The sequence below is a fragment of the Corvus hawaiiensis genome, chromosome 10, assembly GCF_020740725.1.
Source record: "Corvus hawaiiensis isolate bCorHaw1 chromosome 10, bCorHaw1.pri.cur, whole genome shotgun sequence".
Classification (NCBI taxonomy): Eukaryota; Metazoa; Chordata; class Aves; order Passeriformes; family Corvidae; genus Corvus; species Corvus hawaiiensis.
Genome location: NC_063222.1, coordinates 14,925,888 through 14,947,683, shown reverse-complemented (window position 1 = coordinate 14,947,683; position 21,796 = coordinate 14,925,888). Strand labels below are relative to the sequence as shown.

The following is a 21,796-nucleotide window of genomic DNA, read 5'->3' as shown; positions in this document are numbered from 1 at the left end:
CTGTAAAATACAACAGGAAGAGCACAGGAGAGATCAAGGGCTGCCAGTATAAAGGTCTTTGAACATCCTCTGTCTGTCCCACCCACAGGGGTCAGCTCTAGCTTGGTCCTGGAGACACTACAGATCAAACATAATTTTTATTATATGCATGTGGAGTATTGCTGTGAGTGCTCTAGAATAGCACTGGGATCATCTCCCTGTAGTAGGTACAGCTGCCATGTAGGTTTTCAGCTGGGGAGTGGTTGGTCAATTGATGCTTTGATAGTGTAGGTAACTGGCATGAACTCTAACTATTGCACTAGTCTTATAATAAGGACACATCATTACAAATGCTGGAAACTACATCTGCTATGAGGCTTCTGACAAGACTTCCATGCATTAAAATGAAATTCTGGCCTATATGCAAGCAGTGCAGGTACAATGAAATTTTTTGCTATGACTAAAAACATTTTGCAAAGCTGCAATCCAATGGCATGGTTTATACCACATTTCAAATACTGAAAAGGAAGATGTTGCCAAGTATAATACAAGGATATACATCAGAAAATTTCACTATGCAGAATAATACATGCACACATGCATTCATATGCGTTTATACATTTTTCTTACAAGAAAAAGGACATTGTTCATCAATGATAGCAGCTGGCATGACTGCTGAACCAGTTATTTTATTTTATCTGGTATTACTAGGGAAGATACCACTTTCATTTTTGCCAGCATTTGTAGTGTAAATGAGGAGCAACCTATCGTAAAATGTTGCTACTGAGATCAAAGGAAGCAGTCCTTACTACCAAGCTAAAATCATTCTGGGGAAATGTTTTTGATTATGGTTAATGATGTAATCAAGCCACTAAACTGCCTAGAAGTTGGAGTTGCAGCAGGCGTACAGCCTGCCCATTACAGAGCACCCAATCGACAATAATACTGAGGGGAAAAGGTGTGATGGAGCAAACAAGACGCCAGTTAAATGTTTACTCTAATGGCACACAAAACTGGACAGATTTGATTAGAATACTTATGCCTGTCTTCTTAGGAGAAGAACACTGAATGGCTGAAGGTTTAGCACAGAAAAAAAAAGCCAAAAAGCCAAAGGTGGAGAGGAAAGAACCAAAAAAGGTAATCTTTTAACATCTTTGATTTCTTTCTTTAAAGACCAATTATTTTCCTGTCCCCTGTGGGAGAAAAACATTCTTCTTCTTAATAGCAGAATCATTCTAAGACTTCTCTGATTCATTTTATATTTAGCAGATTACAGTTTTGGAGTCATCAGTAGGAGAGAACCCAGCAAACTGACAGACCTGAAATCATGTCCTTTGATTGTAATTGACAGGGAAAGCGTTTAAGGTAAAGAAAAAAAATATTTTATTCATCTTTGATTACACTGTGATGTGATTTGGTGACATAATACAGCTGTGAACTGTGGCAAAAAAGGTAATAATTCCTACTTGAGGCTTTGACAAGATGTAGCCCTTTAGTCTTCTTCAAACCAATGCCTCCAGCTACAATAGTGCCCTTGATGGAGTCTAGACAGATATACAGACTGTTGCAATTAAGGAGGCAAACAGCTTTAAAATAAAATTTCTCTAGGCTATGCATTTTTGTATTAAATGGCTAAGATGACACATATTTTTCTTTGCCAAAATTAAATCTAGATTATCTATTAAATAATCAAACATTGGATAAAAATTATTCACTTCAGAAGGGTTTTAAGAGTAACATGAATAGAAACTTTTTCAAATCTACAAAACTATTGAATGAGAAGCACCTACTAGAACTGAAAGGTACATTTAGTAAATTCACATGAAGAGGCTATAAAGACTATATATGTCTTGTGGATATCTTAACTTTTAAACTTTTTTTCTTTGTATTTAATTCTCAAAATATCACCTAATATTCCTAACAACTTACTGTGTTGGTATCTTACTACCTGGTACTAGGATTGACCTAGACAGGAACCTACCTTGATGGGGTTAAACTGGGTGTCCAAAGGGAAATATGAGACGTCACATGTCCCCCATTGTGCTGAAGTTTTTCACAATGCTGTTGCAGGAGACTTAAAATGTCTTTCTCATTACAGAAATGTTTCCTCACAATTACAAGGTGTGGACAATAATTTAGAGATCACCTACTTCATTATTACAATGTGTTGATCATTTCCAAAAATGAAAGTGCAATTTCATGTTCATGATCGTGGTAATTCTTGCAAATGATATGATTCCTGCTTTCAGACACAAGCAGTTTACCTAGGGCAATAAAGGAAATCCTCAATATGTGTTACAGACATTTGAAAAACAAGGGTTTTGGTCATCCTCACATATATTTTCTGATGAAACTGCAAATTCAGTAGCACCCACAGAATACAAACCTTATTTTTCATGCCACTTCACATTTGTCTTTAAAAAGTTTTTCTAAAATACTTTGTGAAAGCATTTGTGTTTTCTTATTTGATCTGCTATATGTGGTTATGAAAATAAGGAGCATAAAGAATACATTCAACAGAATGTGTTATTTCATAAGAAGCTCCAAATTTCATCACCAAACAAAGTTAATCACCATATTAATGTATTCTGAATGTGTAAAGGACTGTTCTGTATCACTGTTCTTAGACAGCAATAGCAGTTGCACAGACTGAGTTTCCTGTTACATGAAGGGCTCCATCACACAGCAGCACAAGCTGAGCTTCCTTATTCTCTTCCTTTTATAATTGTCACTATGTCTAAACTCCAGGGACCAGTTCTAGGAATAAAATAATTCAAACTCCCTGCCCTATATACAGACATTGCCAAATTTTTTTTAGTTCAGATAGTGATGATAAAACTAACCACAGACCACTAACTTCTACTAATCCATGAAAAAGCAACCGGACACTGTTAGGAATTGTACCTAGATATTATTGGTTTTGTGCCTGATAACACAGTTATACAAAACACTGACATCTTTCCAGGTGTGTTCTTCTGTGACTTGTGATGTTCAGAACTTCACGTATATGAAGGCACTTAAAAAACGAAAAACAACAAACCCTATTAGAAGGCTTCAGGTGAGCTGAAAACAGTTATCATAATTACAAACTTCTAATGATTGGCACAATTTAATCACAGCATTTAAGATTTATTAAAAGCAGGGTAGTATCTGCATTCTGGATTAGCCTTTCAATGCTCCCAGGTCTAAAACAGGTTAAATAGTACACAGGCTTGAATCTTTAACTCTTTTTTTCTTTTTTCTGTTTGGTCATTGATGCTACAGTTTCCAAATTTGAACCAAACCGCTGTGACAGTGGACTTCAGCCTGAACACAAATACTAGGACAAGAGAAAAATTCAATATCTAAGAAAAACATTTAATGACCCCTACAGGTTTTGTATTCACACAGACTTGGATGCTAATATTTTTAGAGCGCTGTACTCTACCTATTGCTATGAATAGGCTTGGAGATTCCAGTTAGCAATTGTGAAGGAAATTCCACTCAAAAGGAGGTATCTCACTTTACTAATAATGTTGCAAAATTTGGGAATTATATATTAAAGTTAAGATATACTGGTTAAACTACATTACCATATTTGTTATCTGTTGCATTTTTCACAGTCAGTTTTCTGTTTTCTTTGCAGTACCAAATAAAGAAAAAAAAAACCCCTAAAAATAAATTTCAAATGAAATTTATAAAGTTATAGTTAAAGAAACATTATCCCTAAAATTACCATTTGAATGATAAGCAATTTTGGGAGTAATTATAGTGCACACTCTACATTCAATGCATTCTGATATATGGATAATTACTCCTGGTAATATGTGTTAGTTAGATTTTATAACAACAATAACAATTTATTGCAAAATTAATTCCTTGGCACAATTTAACATTTATTGATGTGAAGTCAAAGTGAATTGATTTTATTGCAGACCACTTGTGATACGTTTTCCCTATGCTCCTGCCCTAATTGGTTATTATAGGTCATTTTGGTATTTAGTTTTAAAAATAAATTAATTTGGTACCAAGGTGCATTTAGTAAAATGGCAAGTTATTTACAGCTCATGTGGTTTTATTTAAATAAAAAATGGTAAGGTAATGCAATCATCTTTGGTTATAAAGTGATGGATGAATTGAAAACATTTCTGAATCAGGTCAATGGTAGTGATGATTAGTGCATTGTTAATCAAGTTGCTGAGATTGCTATCAAAAGCTTTATCTCTTTCACTCAGACTGGTGAGAGGATCATGAATATTAAACAGATTCAAATAGATCTGCACTCATGTAATATGGAGCACTACAAATGAAAAGGCTAAATGAACCCAGACTGTGACTTTATGCACTGATATATCTCTTAACCAAAGAGGAATGTCTAATCCATTTCTATACTTGTATGAGACTACATACTTTGCAAGAATACAAAGGCGAAGTATTTCATGTACCATATTCATTTATGGGGTAAATACTTATTTACAGCCCTATCCATGTGAAGAAAGAATAGCTGGAAAGGTTTTTCAGGACTGAAACAATACTACTATAGGCCAGATTTTAATTTCTACAACACCCGTAAAAATCCAAATAGTGCACTTGAAATCAGCAGCCTCATTTCAATTACATTGCCCCTATTTTATTATTGCTGTCTTACTTGAATTTAAGATTTAGTTCAGTGTATAGTTTAATTATATGTCTGGAATCCTTTAAATCACTTTAAATCTTAGAGGAGATATAACAATTAATGTATATTTGCACAAATGTATGGTGCAAATATGTAGACAGTGGAGGCCTGAACCTGCACAAATGCAGGTATGTGCTTAGCTGAGTGTTCCTGAGAAACTCCATGGATGTTCAGCTGGATTAACCAGGGACACAAGAATAAATTGCTTTTATTTCGCAGTTACAAGGCCTTCACTAAAAACAGTTCTTTGCAATCAAATATACAGAATGAAATCCCAGATGACCGAAACAGAATGAAAAATCTAACCTCATGCTTGTGTCTATTTGATAAGTACTATGTTAGAAAGAAGCCAAAATGGATCAGATGTCAGCAGCTGTCTTTCCAGGGAAAGACACTGACTCTAGACTGAGTTCTTTTAAAGCTGGTTTAAATAAGTTTAGAGGCTATTTAATCTTTTATGAATATAGAGCCTGTACCTTTTCAGTACAGCAGTCTGCAGTATAAACAGACCCTCAGATTGTCTCAGATGTGCTGCTTTTCTATAAGCAATGAAGTAGGAATTCAAACCTGCTCATGACTGCTAACTATGAGAGGTAAATTCTTACAAAATTACTATTTACAGAAAAGACTTGGGTCTAAGGCTCAGTGAGGTAATAGCAATGCAGTCTGAGATAGTCACCTATCAAAGGAGTAGTTTTCAATGCACTGTGGTCATCGGTAAAAATACTCTTTTTAGGCATACACAGTTTAAGGGATTTATATAAAATTTACAAAATTTTTACAAATGCAAGTAGCAGAAATACAGAAACTTTAAAAGTTCTTGAAGGTAACGCTTGTTTTGCACCTGCACCACAAAAACAAAGCCATTTTGAAGAGGAGGAATGTATACAGACAAATTACATAGCAAGTGTGTGACTTTACTCAAACTCATGTAGCACTAGACTAGCAGGGCTTAATATCAGCATAATAAAACCATTACTTGTCTTTGTATTTCACACACCACCATGGTTTCCTCTGTATAGGGCACACAAATTAAAATATATGGCTCAGAAAATATCAGATCAGATCTTCTGAATCTGAAAATTTACCTTTTAATCTGAGAGAGGCAACAAATGAAAAACATTCCTAGTCAAAGCTGATCCTGCTGATTTATGTAGACCACCCTGAGCACAGTGCACGATGGAGACCACCAAAGTCACTTGGTTACGGTTAAACTACAGTGAGTCACAGTCCTGCATCCCTCTGCGTCTCTCTTCTGTTTAGTCTCTTCTCAGCAGAGAGACTGCCATTAATGACCCCCCTGCCTGCTGGAGCTGTTTTGTTGCACTCCAACATTGTACTGTGTGAGCACATTCCAGACTGGAAAAGTAAACACATTAAAAAGTGCCATAGCTCTCTCATCACCTCCTCAGCATCAGGATTTTTTATCTTTTATTCTCAGGGATGACCATGTTGAGGGATGGATTTTATACTTTGATCTGAAGAAGCTGGGATTCCCAGAAGAGCTCATCTCTTTGAGGATGGAGACACATTGGGGGTGAGTGGTCAGGAAAGCTCTGTCTTCCATAGTCCTAACTTCAGTTTTTATCTTTGACTCTAGAGAGCTCAGCAGACTGGAGATCTCTTGGGAGGTCACCCATAGTAGCTTAGGCTAATCTGATGAATGGCTTTGAAGTTGAGGAGTAATACCTTAAATATAACCAGATATTCAATGAGGAGTCAGGCAGGCATAATTGTAGCTTGTCTTTTAAAGTCAGATTCTAAATGTTAAGTAGCTGGAACTATTCAGGAAACCTTTTTGTTGGCGAAGCTGCTGTAACATCCAAGCTTTCAATGAATTTGCCCTTTTTTACTAGGGCTGGATGTAGCCCAAAGCATGCCAGTTTTTTCTCCTGAGATTTGAATTCTAGATCTGAATCAACCTGTGGGGCCCCACTCATCTGCATTCTCTCCCTATCACCTGGTAGGCTCTGTTCTAATTGTGGCAAAATTGTGTCACCATGCACCTGAACCTTGAAAAAAAAAGACGCTTAAAAATGAATCAATAAAATGATGAAAATAAAATGCAACATGTTTTCTGCATGTAAGATGCGTTTCAGAGAGTGATAAAAATGCCTTACACAATAAAAAGCAGACACAAATTCAGGCTTTAGCACTTTAAACCCCTGTGCTGAAAAGCCCTCTGTCCCTATTGCTGGCTCTTAACTAGCTGTCAGCTGACTGAAATTAGTCAATCTCATTATTTTGTGTGATCTTCTTTATGGGAAATGTGACAACAGTCCCTGTAACTGGACATGAGGAACTACACTTAACATTACTGTAGATATATATATGTATAATAAAATATGATTTTTGGTTTTTTGCCTGATTTATCCTGGTGCCTCACTTATTCAGCAGTTTAAATCAAGGTGAACTCTGCTAAAGTTGGCAGAGTTAAAGCAGTGTAAAACAGATGTACATGAATGGGAGGAATTTTGTGCCCAGTCTAGAACATGCTAAACTAACATTTATGTGCTATTCTGCCAGAAGAACACTTCTGGCTCCTAAGTGCTGAGGTATTTGAAGTCTTACTGCAAATCTGCAGAGCAAGATCTGGCTTACATGTAATCAAAGAGTGGAAATGGATATTGAATACAGAAGCAGCAGTATGCAAGAGGAAAAGGAACGGAGGGAGCCGGTATGACAGTTCCTCAAGGCAGCCATGACCATCTTGGGTGTTTCTGGTTAGAGCTGTGTTTTAGTGTATCATTATTTTAAATCAGCATATTTTATATATTAGACTAGGAAAAAGCTGAAAAACCCCTCTGTGTCCTGCAGAGGGATCTTAAAAGATGAAGAACAAAATACTCACAAATCTAAGCTGAGAAGAAGGATTATTAGGAGATGCAGGAAGTTGATATTGTCTGTCAAATTACAGCCCTATGGACATTTCAGGATGTTTTTGAAATCACTACAGTCATAGAAAAATGAAAGAGTAGCTAGAGAATCTTGATAGTGCTGGATCAGCTCTGTATTGATGCAACTGAATTTTTGAAAAAAATATAAATTCTGTAATTATATTTGGTCCATAGATCATTAATTGAAAGCTGTCAGCAGGAAAAGTGTTTCCTTTGCCAGTGACATTCCCTTCTTCTAGCCAAAAGAAGATTTTTTTAAAAAAAATGTCTAAGTCCACCATCAAGGACATAGAATTAAAAACAACTTATTCTATCATTCTCAAAGCAATGCCAGTGTTGTTAAACAAAGCATTTCACAAGACATTGCATAATTATTATAGTCTATCATTAAGCATTTTTGCACTAAAGGTATAAGATGGCATAAAATAACAAAATTCCATGGAAGCATTGAAACTTGAATGACAGATACTGAGAGCTGAAATGATATATTTACTTTCCAAATTGCATATTGCTTAAGTAAATCAGATTCATTCTCAAGGACCAAGTTCCACTCAAGAGAGAAGAGTCTGAATTTTTTATTTTTTCACAAAGAAACAAATGGCATAACTAAAGAAACAAACAGCATAGCTTAGAAAATTAGTTATGTCTTCTAAATAGAATTCACTAGAGATATACTGCTCTTGAATTTCAGAGGGAGCACTTTCAGAGGAATTGGTTTCATAAAGGTGAAAGATTGGATGTAATGAGTGGCACTAGCAAACTTCAGGAGATCATGCTTTTTTATGACATATTAGTATTCAAAAGATAAAGAACACCTGTGGAACCCCTCAAATACAGTGGCATGTGCTAGTCAATCTTTCTGAAAAGTATATGCCCAGCAGTGCAGCAAGACAAATGATTTTTAATAGTTCCTTTGGATGGAAATGTCAAAAGATTATTCCACATAATGTAGTTCTAAAACTTCGCTTAAAAATAGGCACGTAATAAGTTCAGGGCTTTATGTAGCTTACAATTTGGCCAAGTCATTGTACTCTCAGAAAATGAATGACAGTTTTATTCTAGTTCAGTATCAGTGCTTTTCTAGTTGCATCAAAAGGAAGAGATTCTTTTAATTTGAAAGAAATTTCCAAAGAATAATCTTAAGTATGACATGAAGTTAAAGGAAGTATGGTGGTTAATTGTTCAGTGTTCCAAAGTTAGTAAAACTGCAAAACTTCTTTCTTTGCATGTGGTGTTCAGGCCCATGGTTTGTGAGCTTCACAGCTGACAGAGTTATGGGGCACAGCCATCTTAACCATTAATGCATCCTCACCCACTTCAGCACCAAATTCAATCTTTTAGCAATAAAGCAGCATTTGCTGAAGTTCTATTGCTCGACTTGCTATGAGCACCACCATTTTATTACTGTTTTCTCTTTTGAACGTTCATTATTTGTTCATCATTATCTGTGTTTATAAACATCACATTGTGCTCTTCTTCTTCTTCCCCATGTACAGATTTTTTGTTTTCTTTTTCAGTACCTCTATTATGCCCTTCAGAGGGGTTGTGTGAGCACACCTTTGATGGCAATCTTCTTGCCATGGGAGTCTTGAATCCACTGCTTGTGCCCCTGACTTTGGTCTCCTACTTGTACACAGGAAAAGCAGTCATACTGTTTCCACTCTTCAATTCTAAACTGCTATGATGTGCAAGGCACAAAAGCTGTATGATGGCTCTGCTTTCCTGGCTGGATTCTCAGCACTGTGTTTGCAATAACTCTGCTGTCATTGGGCATATGTAGGGGCACTGTGGCTGAGTGCTGAGGGCTGTGATAGCCTGTAATGGTGGTCCTGTGCAGCCTCTCTGGGGTGTTTCCCTGCCCAGCCCACGGCTCAGGTCACAATTTCAGACTCCCCAGGGCCCTTCATCCTGTCCCCAGTGACCCCGCAGCGTTGCCAGCCTCCAGCTCCCACAGCCAGTCCCCAGGGCTGCCTGACACAGGGGCTGGGGCTGTCCTGGTGCCCCCCAGCCTGCCCTGCTCCCTGGCTGCCTGTGGAACACACCCCGGCTGTGAGGTCTGCCCCTGCCTCCCTGGGGCATTCCCAGCTGCTCCCAGCTCGTGGAGACAGCTGACCTGCACACCCAGAGTGATTTGGACTTCAGGTCCTAAAGGAAAGCACGGTTTAATCACCAAACTCTCCTTCCTTCTTTCCAAGCTTTGAGGTGTGCCAGGAATGCACAAAGGGCCAAGGAATGTATGTTACTAACAGCAGAAAATGCCACTGGTGAAGGTGGGTTTGCAGCAAAATGAATGAGAACTGAAGGAAATAACAGAAGTGCCTGACATCTTCAAGTCTCAGGTCTGAAGACAGGGCTGTGACAGTGGGCACCCCTGCTCTGGCACTGCCTGTCTCCCTGCCACAGCTCTCTGGAGGAGGTCAGAAGGTCTTAAAGGGCTTTCTCTCCTTGAATCTAAAGCTATTTTTTCCTGAATGTATTTTATGTATGTGTGTTTCGCATGAATGTGTTCACTGCCTATTCTGTTCTCTTGTCTCCAGGAGAAAAATAACATGCCAAAGTAGACAACAATAGACAGATGAAATTTCTATCTACTTCTGTCTCTCTGTGGATCTCTGGACAGGACAGCTAATGTGACAAGGTATCTGGAAAAGTAACAAACAGCAGCATTCCTCTCTGACTCCCAGCTGTGCTGCAACCTTGCTATGGAGTAGATGGGAGAGAATCTGCATTCCCAAAGGCAGACCAATAGTATTTATAGAGCATTTTGTTCCTTGCCACTCTTGTTTTGCACAGAGAAGCCAGGCTGTAGATGTAGATGAGGAAGAACTGGAGGCAGCCGCCAGGAAGCAGCAGCCAAAAGGGAAAGCATAATCTCCCAGTATGGACAATGAAGCATTGCTGATAAATAAAACCCACCATGATACCTGTCCCCAGCACTAAAACAGCTAATAATGAACGAGCAAAGAAGAAGCAAATTTGAGCGTGTATTGAAATTCTGTGGAACACCACAATGAAATTATTCTTCCAGGATCCAATTCCACTTTTGAAAGCAGTCAGACCCCATTTTCAAACAAGGACTATAACATTTCCTTGATCACAAAAATCCATTCTTATTCTTCTATTTTTTTTAATCAAAGCTTGAATAGCCCATATATTTTACCCAAAACCAGGGTTAAGCCTTTGAGCAATTATTTTCATTAGCAGATGATGTCATCTCATCAGTAGGTATTTGTTGAGCATCAACAAAGTGAATAGTTTACAAAAGCTTCACTTCTTAGTTTAAATGAAAGTGTAGAACTGAGGGCTTTTCTTTTTTCTCCCACAGCATTGGCAATACTTTCAAACGTCTGTTTAATCCATTCTGTCAGCAGTCTCATGAGCTGATGCCTCTGCTTTAGGTTTGTGTTGATTCTTTGGCCAAGCCTTAAAGCTTTGTGGTTTTTGATACAGCACTGAAAGAGAAGCTTTGATGCTTGTGAATGTTGACTGCATGAAGTAAACAATGTGAGGCGGGTTTAAATATCCTCATTTTTTTTAAGCCTTCCAATCACATAAAACTGAAGGTAAAGAAAAGTCACATGAAAAGGAAATAATATCCTATAAAGTGAAAATATACTTAATGTTTCTAATGTTCATATCTCACATCCAGAGTCTGTTTTCATGCCATGGGTATAGTTATCCTGATGCTCATACCTCACCATTTCTAAAAAATAAAATAATTCTGTGGCAGTCAGTCTGCTAATCTGAGGATACACTTTCACCTTTTATTGCAAAAAGATAGATGTTGGAAAAGGTGAATATTTAGTTTATTGAGCGGGAATGAAAAACACTAATAATGGATAAATCAAGAAAGAGATCAAAATTAAGTTTGGAGACTTAGTATTTTAGGAAGTCTCAGTGTCCCTCAGCATCACAAAAGGTGTATTTTTGACGCATGGTTTGCATGTGGAAATCACTGTCAGAAAAACATAACTGAAGAGAGATTCAAAGTGGGATGGAGCATTTGGGGAGGAAGAAAACTATTATGACATACAATGACAAATATGTTTTAAAAAAACCCTCATAAGAAACCTTATGCTTCACATTTTTTTATGTTCTGGCTGCTGGGGTCCAATAAATACCTGGCAGAAACTCTGAACCAAGGACAGCATCAACAAACAGCAAAAAATCATCATGAACAAATTTTGGCTAACTTCTCTGGCAAGTACAAGGCAAACAGAGAAGTCCTAATTTTTGTGATAGGGAATAAAAGACAGAAGCAATTAAAGATTGTCATCCTTCATAAAAAAGTGTCTTAGAGGGAGGAAAAGTAGGACATGTTTAAAAAAAAGTGGGCACAGATTTAACCCTAATAATAGGAAAGGAGTCACATGTATTCTCTATCATGGTTTGAGATGATGACAGTGACAACTCTTGTGCCTCCCCAAATGAAGGGAATAGAAATGATATTTTAAATACCTTTTTTAAAATTTCTGTTCTTTAATTTTTATTTACTTCCTTTTTCTTCAGCTGAAAGGTAAGGGGATATTAGGGGGAGTGAAGTACAAAAAATAATTTCTTCATACATCACTCTAGCTTTGCTTTGGAGTACATAGGAGAAAATGATGGTTTTCTTGTGATGGACCATTTCTTTTCTTCCACATCTCTCAGCTGAAATTTTAACTAACATTCTCTGCAGCTGATGGTTCTGCTCTGACACATCTTTCTATTTCCACAGGCCTTTCTCAACAGTCCAAGGGGTTAATAGAAATCTGTTAAATGCCTTTAAAATACATTTCACATGTTGTTGTGGCTGTTTCCTGGTGTGAATCTCTTATTATTATACTGAGCCTTTTAGACATCAGCTGCTCCCCTTGCACTGAGCATTTGTAATCCCTCTGATTTGTCTGTGTCCCTGGCACAGCAGTTAGATTACTGAAGCTTGGGGTTTTGTCGTGTTTTATACATGACTTACAAATTCCAAAAGTTAAATATTGCAGCTGGACCAAAATGGGTCTGATCTTTCTTTTGCTGGTGGCCAAGACCCATTCCCTGCAGAACCAGGAGACTCAAGAAGGAAGAAGACACTGCGGGTTTGCAGAGCTGGCATCCAGAGCTGGTTGCTCAACAGAGGAGGATCACTAAAAAAGTTTTTCTTGTTTTATTTTAATTCCAGTTCTTTTTTCCACTTTATTTGCTCGAGGATGCGTTTCCTTCCCGACACAACTACTCTTGCTCGCCCTCTGACGGCGCTCGGCTGCGCTGCACAGCAGTGCCCGGTTTACAACCCGAGCGGACTTTTCCATCGGAGAGCCGACATGTGCTTCGTATTGCTGGTCATTCCCATGGAAAATAACACACGCACCGCAGGATTACATTTGCACTTGACTCACATCTTAAAACATATTCTGAAATTCTTTTTCTGGCTTACGCCTCCTGGCTCAGATAAAGCCTGGCTTTGCCTGACCTTTTAATGCATGGGCTGAAGTTTGTGGAAAACACAAGGATTGTTTCACTTTGGTGGATGCTTAGGAGAAAAAGTCCCAGACCTGTAGGATGAAAGGATACTTAGGATGTACAGAAGGGACAAGATGTGGCGAATTAAGAGTAAGAAAAACAATATCTATCATGTGGAACGTTCAAAGGGTTTTTCCACAGCTTCCTGGACATCTCTATATTGCCCTGTTTCTGCATTGAAGATATTAGACATGATTTGATCCACGGCCCACTGTAGTTTCCATACCTTCATTGTACTTGGAAAAATTAGGTTTGAAAGCTTTTAAGTTCTTTGTACTCAAGTCTCAGTTTACAAATGAGGTCAAGAAGAAACCTTTGAGAGCAGGATTTAGAGTGATTCTGTTTATTTGTTTTAAATCAGGAAATTACAGTAAAGCAGTGATATTAAGCGGAAAGATAAATAAAAGGGAAGACTTCTGAATCATAGTCAATGCAGTAGGAAAGGGTCCCAGGTCTGTCAGAGCACATCCCACCACGGAAAAGCCAGGTGACATTATGGTCCGGGCATCTGAGATACTCTGCTCCAGATGATCACAAGCACAAAAGGTTTAACAAGCCGAGTACTTTATTATTATGTATTTCCATTGCTTTATTAATATTTTTCTAGATAATTAAGGCTGCATCTTTGGCTTCTGTGTTATCGTGAGAGAGAAAAGAAATACCAATTTCTACAGATTTTTTAATCAAGCCCTCGATCTGAATTAATTATTCTGTTTCATTGTAGCTCCAGAAAAGCTTCTACTAACTTCTTTGAGGGAAAGACACAGTGTAGAGATATATAAATACTGTACACTCAGAGACTAAAACTCTACTTACTAAATTTAGTGTTTCATTTATGCATTGATTCAGACATCTCAGTTATGCTCAGGAAGTCGTAACATTTACTTCCCTCAATATAGCAAGGTACTGTTTTTCTTATGGAGTTAGTGTTGCATAAACAAACAGCTCAAAAGCAAGGGCAAAAAGCCTATGTATTTTAATAGATCTTTATTCATCTTTAAATTGTACTGCTAAGCTTTGCAAATGCAAAAGGCAATCTTACAAATAGGACATCCTGAGAAACAGTTATGTTAGCTCGGTGCCCCCAGAAATCTTCATTGCTAGACACCTTATTATTAGTTGATACCACTGTGCCCAGTGAAATGAATGTTGTGGCTCATTATCTAGTTCCTGAAGCATCTTTGATATACAGAAAAACACCCATATGTGGCAAATACATGGGTAATGTAAGTAAATTTGATCATAGTGATTTTTCTGTTGTTTCCACCTCTGTTTGCAGAACATCAAGATCTTGAGGACAAAATGAGGTGTTTTGTCCTTGACCTTAGTGGGGAAAAGATCTCACCTGGAGCCTTTCACTCCTAGGGCATCTAAAGGAGTCTGTGCGTGAGTCTAAGCTTCTGAGGCCACTGTTAAGACTGTTTTTCTGCTCCTTATGTTTTCTCTGGCTTTTGCAGAGAAAGTTCATGCACTCTTTCCTGCTTTTCTGTATTAGGACAAGATTTTCTTTGCTTGTACTTTGCTCAAGAAAAAATGCTTAATTTTCTACCAGGGCAAAGGTCAATGTCGTCTGTCTTCTCCAATATTCCCAGAAGATTTGTGCTTTCATAAGCTTACTGGTCCTGGTTATTCAAAGCATTTTTCTGGTCTCAGTGTACCAGTTTTAACAAGTTTTCCAGGGTGTATTCGGTTGAGTAGGCAAGTTGCATATAATGCAACTTTTCCTCTATAGATATCACACCACTTCCTCTGATGCTTCCTACTTTCACTGTCACATTTTCTGACTTTTAAAATACAGAGGTAAGAGTTTAAAGCAGTAATTTATTGTTCCGCTTGCAAGGAGCAGAGCAAAACAAAACATTTCACCAGAGCCATGTTACTTTTAAGTTCTGTATGTCTGAACTTATTCAATGAACCACGTTTGGCATTGAGGATGCACAGGAATTACAGAGCAATCCTCTTGTCCTGGCAGACCTGGAATAAATAGAGTTTTGTAGTGAGGAAGGGAATTGTGTGTTCCTGGATCTGACATGGGGTGGGAAGGGATTCAACAAACTTTTCTGATGGCCAGGGTATGCCAGGTGGCCCAGTGACCACTGCACTTCACTCCTGACTAACAGGGCATTTTGGTCTCTATTGGTTCCTTGGTTGAAGTGCTGTCTTTGTGTGCAAGTCTGAACAAATTGAACAGGAAACCTGAGTCTCTGTGCCTTTCACATACAACCCCAGCCTCTCTACATCTCGCTGGTGCTACTGTCTTTCCAAAAAACATATGGACTCTCTTGCTCTCCAGGGCAACTTGTGATCAGGGACAAAACAACATGTCAAATGTGGCTTTCCAAATTTAGCTGAAGGCACTCCCACTCATTTCCACCATTTGTTTTGGTGCTTGTGTCCCTGTGACCAAGGTCACCTCCCAGTAACTGTCCCCTCCCATTCATGCCTGAGCCATTGCCTAGCCCATGTTCACTCAAAAAAAACGAAAAAAAGAAGCAGTACTTGAGCAAGCCAACCTTATTTGGGGCCTCAAAGGAGCACTTACAACTTTGTGATAATTTGGATAGCCAACTGTGGGATGACAGTAGAAGAGAACATGTCATATGTAGTCAATTTTAAGTGTTTGTGGGAGCAGAAGGCACATTCTTTCATTAACTTTGACTTTATAAATGAAGAATTGATAAAAAAATATTTTGACATGCATTAGGTGATTCAATTAAAGTCTGACAGGAACATTCTCTATTCTATGTTAGAGTAATGAAAACAGCATTTTTATTTGAAATTTCTGATAAAGATGTGAAGGTACTGTTCTGAGGTGTTTTTTCCCTAAAAGTCTTATTTTTGAAAAAAATTACTAAAATAAAAGTCTATCTTCTACTTCAAATCCACTGACGTTAAAATAGATAAGTGTTCACTTAGTTCTCATTGTATACCAAAGAGCTGAACACATTCTCTCTCAAACAGCAGGGGAAAAGTGAAAAAACACAATTTAATTACAGCATTAGTGTTAAACCCAAACTAGTTAGGAATGAATAAGTATTTCTTTTGAAATTCTCTGGGTTCAGAGATTTATAACTTGGTGATAAGATTCTCCTTGGGTAGAATCCTACTGCACAAACACAGCTTGGAAACAAAAGATAGATATTTTTCAGAAACTGAGATGTAATAACAGCTAAAACAGCAAACAAGAATCATAATAATTTTATTGAAGTTTCATGAATTCATATCCATTTTGTTATCAGAACAGGAATTTTAATTTCTCTACAGGCTTTCTGTGGCACTCAGCATTGACTCAGCTGCTGAAAATTGCATTGCTTCACTGAAGGCGGTAGACCAATAGTGTTTAAGCTGCAAATTTAACACAGACTTGCAGAGGTATCCAACTCCCAGATCCTCAAGTGGCTTCTGAAAATCCCAGATGTTGTAATAACCTACTGATGATGTGGCCTTCGCATTTTGTCAATCAAGTACTCATTCTTGAAGAATCTGCAGTGTGGAATTTCTCTAAAAGAAACTTCAGTTATTTTCAGATTTTGTTTGTTTGTTTTGTTTGTTTGTTTTTCCCCCCGGGGCAGGGAGGACAACCTTACCTAGTATATCCTTGTTGCTGAGGAGACCTACCAGCTCAGGAGGGAATGGAGCATGTATTACACTTCCTCAGGAGGAGCTCTGGCCAGCCAAGCAATGCTTTTTGAGGTAGTGTCTTTCTTTAAAAGCCAGATCCCGAAACAACATTTAGACAGAAGAGCACCTAAATAGGCTCTGAAATAGATGGGTCACTATTAAGACTTATGTATACAAATAAATTTAACATAACAGCAATACATGTGCTATTTTTAAATGATAGGTCTGCCCATTCTTCAAAGCTTGCAAATATTGGCGCAGTTTCCAAACTTTCAATTTTGACTTATGCACCAGGAAAAACCAATGCTTTCCAAAAGTGGTAGGATCCTTTGTTTGAGACATTATGGTTCTCCTGTATAGGAGAGACATTTTTCAGCAGTTCCAATGTACTGTTACTCTATGCCACTTTTGCATTCCCTAGCTAAATAAATAAATAAATAACCTGGAATAAATGGAATACATTTCAGCTCCCTGAACTCCTCTAGTTGAGCTGAAGTGCAGAGAAATAACGATTAGATCAGATTCTTATTTTAAGAGTTATTACCATTTTAAATAGTAACATCAGCATAGTTCATCAGGAGCTAATCTTGGCTCTGGCAACTGTGGAGTCAGCCTAAAGAAACAAATCAAGGATTGTTCCCTTCAACATCTCAGCCCCTTCTTTATCTAGAAGGGCAGAAAGAGAAAGTGTAACCCATCATATCAATAAATTCTACAATCTCCTTCTTCTCCAGGTAATTTTTGTGTAAATCTTTGCAAAAGGGGAGGAGGGTAGGAGAGAGCAGTGACCAAACAAGGGTCCCTCCTTTTGGGGTCCTGGAGGAGACTGGAAACCCTGCAAAGAGCTATTAAGAGGTTTCTTTCCTTCCTTGGAGGGTTGAGTGGGAGGGATGACACCCGCTCCGCTGTGAGATAGACTAGACTTGTCATTCCCTAACAAGTCTATTTAGGCTTGTCAGAAGTTGATGAGTTAATTATGGCTCATTAGACGTAGAGGAGTCTATATTTAAGCTCATTTGGGGTTGGTATGGGAAAGTTAATAATATAGGTGGAAGTAGAGGAAACTGTTAAGGCTGCAGAGAATCCTTCTAAACTCTGTAAGATTTCCAGATAATCCCTGAAGCAGAGTGGGAAGGCAAAAGAAGGCAAACTTTCAGTAGAAAATTGGAAAAGAATGGTGTCACTTCCTCAATTCCCCTCTTTCCAGAATTTAAATGAGAAATAGTCTAGAAAAAAGGTATAAAAAGCATACAACTAAGGCCACCCTCAGAAAATTATGCCAATTCTGTTTGGATACCCTTCAGGCTGCTGGAAAATTAGCAGGTTCTCTCAGAAACACTGTCATTTTTACAACTCTACCCAACTACATTAAAAATCTTCCCATTCAAAATATCAATATTCTGTGTCAGAAAAGCCTGACAAAAATAATGCTTCTAGCATTATTGTATAACTTCAGAAACTTTTCATTTTATTGGGACATACTACAGAGCCAGTATTTTTGTGTTTTACTTATAAAAGGGGTTTTGCTGAGTTTGGCCTTTTATGGTCTTCCATTTTCTACAGGAAAAAAACTTTCTCCTTTGTAATTTCCATACCAGGCAAGTTGTCTATTAAGGCAGCCACATAACTGATCTTGTGTTATTCTCTGAATGTTCAACATGTCTGCACTGCAAGTTTCCAATCCTTTCTGAGAGCCATGGTCGTTGGGTTTTTAACATCCATCCTCCTAAATGCTCACTAAACAGTAGTATTCAATAAGTATTATCAAAATGAACCAAAACAAAGACTAAAAAGTCATCTTACTAAGCAGCAGCAGACCACACTGTTTCTGAGTTGGGTGTAGTTGCTGAAACAGGTGAATGCATTCAAGTAGTCAGGATGAGGATTGTGTTGATTCTGTGATTTCAGATTCCCTGTGCACCAAACCTGTGGTGCCCACTGCACCTCTCCAGGCTCCTCTGTGTGACACCCAGAAGCTGCACATGGTTCAGTTTTACCTTATTTTACAGCATGACTTCATATGATGTTACATCAACTGCACAAATGACAAAATCTGGAAAATTTAAAGTAAGAACATGGCCTTAATTTGCACAATATTCTATTCCCTTCCCAGGGTGTGTGAGTGTTGACTTCTGAGTAATTTTTATTTCAAGATGAATAATTTCAACAGATATATTTTATCACTAGATTCTTGAGCGAGGTAACGCATCCTATAAGTACAAAATATGTCTAGACATTTGTGCTTCTGCTTTCTCCTGAGCACTGCACATTTAGGGTTTTTTATTTTTTTACCATCTCTGGTTGTTTTGATAAATGCTATACTACTGTATTTGATGTGTATGTCCTCAGATTCATTTAAACTAGTGTAAGTCTATACGCATAAAAGCCACTGTGTCAGGGTTATCAAATCATTCCTGGTGGAATTGTTTTTCTTAATGCACAGGTTAAGAGAGTGCAATGTAGATGACTGTTCTTGCTTGCAACTTTAACCCTTTAAAAAGTGTATTAATTTAAAGCTATAAAAGCAAGATTCAGAGGTTTATAGAGAATTACATTGTAGAGAATTAGTCTTATTTCATGTTTTTATGCTGTTTGTTATTTTTGGTTTTTTTACACACTTATTCACATTTTCTTAAAAATAAGTGAGGAAGATTTAAGTTTGAGTTTGTTCACAAAATCAACCATTGTGCTGCAATATCATAGGAATTTTAATAAACATCTCAAGCGAATGACTGAGTTTCCTCTGCCAGCTTGCAGGAAACACAAAAAGAGATCAAATCATATCCCTACAACTATGAAAATGTGCAGTTTTTTATTAAGTGTGATTGGTGTACATAACAAAGTATCCATACATTAAGGGCTTATCTCCTGTTACTTTCTTATAAATCAATAACGTTGCAAATAGTTTTCCTAAATGCACATATTAAACTAAAATAAAAATGCATACCAAAATATGGATAATTTTCAAAAGCCAAGGATTTTTAATGCTAAAGCATTCAGCAATGTATTTAATTTAATCATGTATTTCTCACTCTTCCCACTTTTATTATTAAATTGATATGCAAGTAAATTAATAGTGAAATTGGTGGCTTTCTAATCTATTTCTGAATTTTGAGAGAAGGGTTTTCTTAATTTATTATGTTGTGGATATTCTGAAATCTGGTATGTGTATAAATTATCTAATAAGGAGCTCAATATTTTGAAGATGTCTTACAATATGAAAAATGGCCATCTTTTGAAATTATGGGATGTATTATCACAATGCCAGACTCTAATCTGCTACCAACTTGTGTCAGCTTTCTGCATTCAAAAAGGACACAAATCCTCTCTAAAAGTAGGAATCAGCTGAAGGTTTGTCTTGGCTTCATGAGCCCACTGCAATTAGGCAGCATGTGAATGTGTGCCATATGCATTTATTGCTCTTCTAAGCATGTGTTACTTTGATGTGTTAGGTTAGAAATCTAACTCTTTTTCTTGGGCAGCCTTCCTCCTGGGTCTTTATACTGCTAGGCAGTTGAGTCCAGACTTTGAAACACAGCCTAATTTAGAGGCGGATGCTGCAGCTGCTGCTGTCATTTCAGCTGATTTTTTTTCCCCTTTGATGTCAGCTTAGAGTCTCACTGGCTGCATCGGTCCCGCAGCCACCACGATTTGCCGAATGGGCACCACAGAATTTTAAAGGTCTCTTTGCCTTTAAATCTAATCTGGGGAGCTTGAGTCTCTCACAATGCACTATTGGCTTAGTGAAATGTTGAGTTCTCACAGAATATGTTCTTCTTGATCTGGAGGAGACACAGTTTTGAGTTTTGTTTAATGTCTGATTAAATTCTGATTATACAAGAAGAGGGATTTTTTTTCAGCAGAAGGAGGATGGGATGCCTTGCCTATTCCGCCCCGTCCTTTGCATTAGCAGCTGTGCATTAGCAAATAAACTTTTGCCCCTGATAGTTGCCCTCTTCCTTTTCAAGACTTTATATTGGCGGTATTTATTGCCTTCTCCATAATTTATTTCTGCAATGGTAGTATGTGCAAAGACATTCCACCTCAATTCTTCCTGTTCTTGGACCATCCTTGGCTCTCCTTTCTGGTCTCTCTTTCTGTGGCTGACATGAATTCAAGGAGTGCAGGAGCTTTGACCCTTTCCAAGGCCTTTGCAGAACAATTTCTCTCAGTGAGGTTCCCTTGCTCTGGCCAAACCCTGCCTTCAGATGCTCATGCATTTTCCGATTGATTCCAATGAGACTCACATCCTTCTGGGGCCCCTCCTTGGCTTTTAATCTTTACCTTTAAAAATATAGACAGATAGTAGTTGTCTAACCCTTTTTAATAACTGAGGTCCTTGGTTCCTTTACTGTTTTAGCTGCTTTTTCTGTATTGAAATGATGTTCCATATCACTCCACAAAAAGAGAGCAAAGCCCTATCCAGATACACTCATTTAAGACATTAATTCTATGGCTTTATTTCCTGCTTTTACTTCTGTTGTAGCTACTTTTCTCTATACAAATTACATTTTCTCAAAGATGCAATGAAGCATATTATTCTTTCCTGTACTTTCCTTGTTATTGCTGTATGTTGTCAAAACAACATTTTGGGTAAACTATTTTTGGCGAGTTTTTTTATTCTTGCAACGATGGGAGTGGTATTTTTTTCAGGTTTGATACTATCAGCAAATATAAAAGACACAATCGGCTAGAATGAAGAAATTTTGAGAGAGGTTTAAAATTTAGTAAAATGAAAGAATTGAATGTCTGAATTCTGAAATTTCAAGGATTTTTAATGAGATTACCAAGTGATAGTAAGCAAAGGCAATAAAAATCACAGTGATTTTCAATAAGTATAATTTTTACAGAAGTAAATTTACTTATTTGAATTTGCTCAATTTTTACCAAAGTGAATTTACTCACTATTGATATTGATAGTACTGGACATTATTTAAAAATATTAAAAAATTCTCCTGATTTGACATCATATAATTACAGCTATGAAAGAATTTATGCATACAAATTGTTACGTTAAACTCTGGGAACTAAACCTTTGTTTAGGAGCTTTACAGGCTGCATCCTTAGATTGCTGACTCTGTTTTTAATGTGGGTTCGACAGTAGAGCAGGGGTTTGGGAACGTTTTCTTTGTAGTGACAGAAGCTT

General features: G+C 37.5%; 1 long non-coding RNA gene across 1 annotated transcript in view; it reads left to right on the top strand.

The window, feature by feature from the left end:
- Positions 1-21,796, top strand: part of LOC125331128 — a 43,642-nt gene that overhangs the window by 9,412 nt on the left and 12,434 nt on the right. Inside the window, exons 2-5 of the long non-coding RNA XR_007205865.1 lie at positions 1,034-1,116; positions 1,246-1,344; positions 2,945-3,037; positions 6,078-6,173. This is a non-coding gene — a long non-coding RNA (uncharacterized LOC125331128). The remainder of the gene's footprint in view (positions 1-1,033; positions 1,117-1,245; positions 1,345-2,944; positions 3,038-6,077; positions 6,174-21,796) is intronic.